At 32.5% G+C, this 3,871-nt stretch overlaps 1 pseudogene across 1 annotated transcript; it reads left to right on the forward strand.

The window, feature by feature from the left end:
• Nucleotides 1–2,409: 2,409 nt before the first annotated feature.
• Nucleotides 2,410–3,468, forward strand: LOC104610403 (protein P21 pseudogene; annotated as a pseudogene). The gene has a single exon (XR_016080993.1). The product of XR_016080993.1 is annotated as a protein P21 pseudogene (transcript).
• The last annotated feature ends 403 nt before the right edge of the window (nucleotides 3,469–3,871 follow it).

Genomic DNA, 3,871 nt, shown 5'->3' on the forward strand with positions numbered 1-3,871 from the left:
TAGCGGAAATACACAATTATTGAAAATATATTGATAATGAAAAAATACAATAAGTACTAAAAATATATTAACTTAGTCAATAAATAGTATAATCTCAAATAATAGTTTAATTTCTAATAAATATTAAACAATAAGTTATAATAAGTACAATAAATTAAATTTAAAAATTTTCAATACTAGTAGTTTAATATCCAATAATTATTGAAAGTTTTCTATTAAATAATAAAACAAAATAAATTTATACATAATCATTGAAAATACATTTACCACAAAAAACAATAAATAATTACTAAAATACAATAAATATTAATTTTAGTATATATAATTATATAATAAATACAGATTAAGAGTTTAAAAATATTATTAATAAATATTAATTTTTTAAAGGCATTTTCTCGAATTATGTTATAATTATATTTCTATTTTAGAGAATTTTTATAAATTTATTAAATACTTAAATAATATGTAAAATATTTAAATTTTAAAATATTAATTATTTATTGAAATTAGTTATCCAAAAAATCATAATTTATACTATCATTACATAATTTTGTTATTAATTTTGTAATATATTAAATTATTATTAATTTCAATATTATGTTATAATTATTTTTCTACTTTAAAGAATTTTTTTTAATTTATTACATAATTTCGTTATTTTAACTATTTAAAATCTAGTTATGATAAATCTCTAGTTATTTAAATATTTAAATAATCTATGAAATATTTAATTTTTTTGTTATTTGAATTTTGTTTATTTAAAGCTATTACATATTATTAAATATTTGAAAAGCATTTAAATTGATGGTCCGGAAAAACATAATTTAAATTGTTAGTACATAATTTCGTGATATATTTTTGTAAAAATATAAAATTATTTATTAGATGATTTCGTTATTTTAACTATTTAAAATATAGTTATGATAAGTATTTAGTTATTTAAATATTTACATTTTTTTGTTATTTGAATTTTATTAATTTAAAGCTATTACATATTATTAAATATTTGAAAAACATTTAAATTGATAATCCAGGAAAACATAATTTAAATTGTTAGTACATAATTTCATGATATATTTTGTAGAAATATAAAATTATTTTTTATGTTTTTAATAAATATTTTAAAGTGATTATATAATTTTGTTAGAATATTTAAATAATTTTTAATCCAAACTTTCTTTAGATAGATATAGATAAAAAGTAGGGGAGAGGATTAAATAGGAATTAGAGATAATTCTAGATAAAGTGGGGAAGTTAGTTTATGATAAGTTTTAGGAGAAGAGATTATTTAGGTTATTGGAAAAGTGCATCTCATTGGTTGTTTAAAAAATGAGATGAAATAAAAAATAAAAAATTCAAAAAATTCCGATAAGGTGAGCTCATATATTCAAGAATAGCTTTAGAGAATTCATGGGGTCAAGCTATCATTCAGGCCCTATATGCAAGTTGTAGGCTACCTTTTATCTCCCCAAATTTTTAGGGCAATAATTTGAACACATCGAATTATACCTTTTTTTATACAAGGGATTACAAATTAAACCATTCATTAAAGTATATGTCAAAAGACCAAAACACCCATATGTTTTAATTTTTGTTATAACCAACAAAAATGGTTTGTTTGTCTTTACACTAAATATTTTATTTATCATTCCCCTTGTTTTTTATTTAAGTAATTCATTTATATGTCTATACATAATATTACTGGATTCTTCCTTAATAGATTACACAAAGACATCTTAACAAATTAGGTGTCCTTATTATTTTATTATATACAAAAAAAAAAAATCAGGTAACGCAGAATTTATAATAATATACAATAAAAAATTCATATTAAAGGAGGTTAGGCAAGGAGGCTGCTTGGTGCTTGTATTCAAAGACTATCAAGAAAGTCCACATTTTTAAGAAAACAATCCACATATCACACATAGGAGGTTCAACGGTGGATAAACAGCCACGTCGCCCATGTTTAAAAGAACCTTAGACTTATCCACAGGACAACAGAAAAGTAGCTTTGAAAAACAGTTAAGTAGGTATCATTACCCAGAAAATAAATATTATTATACAGGGCTCCACCATTAATTTCGAAAGGACAAATGAATTGATTTGTATTACTCCAAAATTTGAACCCAATTTATATGAACAAGCCGACAGATGAAGAATGCTAGCAGCCGGCTGCCCGGGCAGCCCCAAACAAACACCTCACTGCCCGTAAGGCCGTAACAAAGACAAAAATTTTCAACGGGAGCCCAGGTGTCAGTGGCGTGGCTGCCCGGGCAGCCAAGCTGTTTGTTAATCTGTGAAGAGTGAACTGAAGACCCTCTCAGGTCTCAGCCGCCCACTTTGTATTTGCTTTATTGCCCAAGTGCTGGACCTGGTCGATAGTCCGTTTAGCAAGCAACCTTGATATCTCTTCCCTTATCTTCTATGCGTCATCAACCTCAAGTCAACAAAATGTGCACACTTTTATTCGCATCTTCGAGCAAACTCCAGACCACGCCACGGCCAGAGGCACCACCTGCTTCTATAAAAGCCCTCTCGGTCTCAGCTCAGACAAACAAACAAGCATACAAAGATACAAGAGCTTTTAAGATGGGCTTCCCAAGTAAACTCCCCATCTTCTTCCTTCTGTTTTCTGGTCTCGTCTTCGCCCTCACCCAGGCAGCCACATTTCTGGTCCAAAACCAATGTCCCTATACAGTCTGGGCTGCTGCTTCACCAGGCGGTGGCCGGCGACTCGAACCCGGCCAGTCGTGGACCCTTAACGTGGCAGCAGGAACAGCAGGGGCACGCATTTGGGGCCGAACCAATTGTAACTTTGACGGAAGCGGCCGGGGATGGTGTCAGACCGGTGATTGTGGTGGGCTTCTCCAATGCCAAGGCTATGGTTCCCCGCCCAACACCTTAGCTGAATTCGCACTGAATCAATTCATGAACTTGGATTTCTTCGACATCTCTCTGGTCGATGGATTTAACATCCCCATGGACTTTAGCCCGACTAGTGGTGGTTGCCGGGGGATCAAATGCACAGCTGATATAATAGGCCAATGCCCTGCCCAACTACGGGCCCCTGGAGGCTGTAACAACCCATGCACCGTATACAAGACCGATGAGTACTGCTGCAACTCTGGGAGTTGTGGGCCGACCCCATTGTCCAGGTTCTTCAAGGAAAGGTGCCCAGATGCTTATAGCTACCCCAAGGATGACCCCACCAGCACTTTCACCTGCCCTGGTGGTACTAACTACAGGGTTATCTTCTGCCCACGAGGCTCTTCTCATCTCTATGCCATGAATGTGACCTCCGATGCCATAATTGAATCCGCCAGTGAGTAAGGGTTCAAACACCAGAGGCAATTACCATAATAAAAGCCATGCATTTGTGCAGATCTTGTGCACATGTGCCTCTGTAATCGGTCATAATATCATATTTTCAAGAGTCAATGAATCAGATTATCAGAGTGTGTTTGTATAGCTCATCTGTGTTGATCAAATTACAATCTACGTAATTTCCAAATGCAACTGTGTTTCGTTAAGTCTAAGGGCCTGTTTGGTGCGTCGTTTTGAAAAGATCTTCTGATAGTTTTGACAATTAAAAGATGTATTGACTTTTGTACGAAGATCTAAGCAGCTCAAGGCATATTTAGCGGATGCACGTCTTTCCGTGCATCTTTCCGCATGAAAATAAAACACGAAAACATAAAAAGCTTCATTTGGAACTTTACTAAATCAGCCCCAAATGGGTTTTTTCATGTCCTTTCAGCATTCCGGTGTTTGGCGGCTAAATCTTTTGCATGCTCAACAGAAATACACCAAAAATTGGTCTTTTCAGATTGTAAACAACCGAAAGACATGAGAAAAGACATACCAAATGGGC

This window comes from Nelumbo nucifera, chromosome 1 (assembly GCF_055504915.1).
Source record: "Nelumbo nucifera cultivar China Antique chromosome 1, China Antique-T2T, whole genome shotgun sequence".
Lineage (NCBI taxonomy): Eukaryota > Viridiplantae > Streptophyta > Magnoliopsida > Proteales > Nelumbonaceae > Nelumbo > Nelumbo nucifera.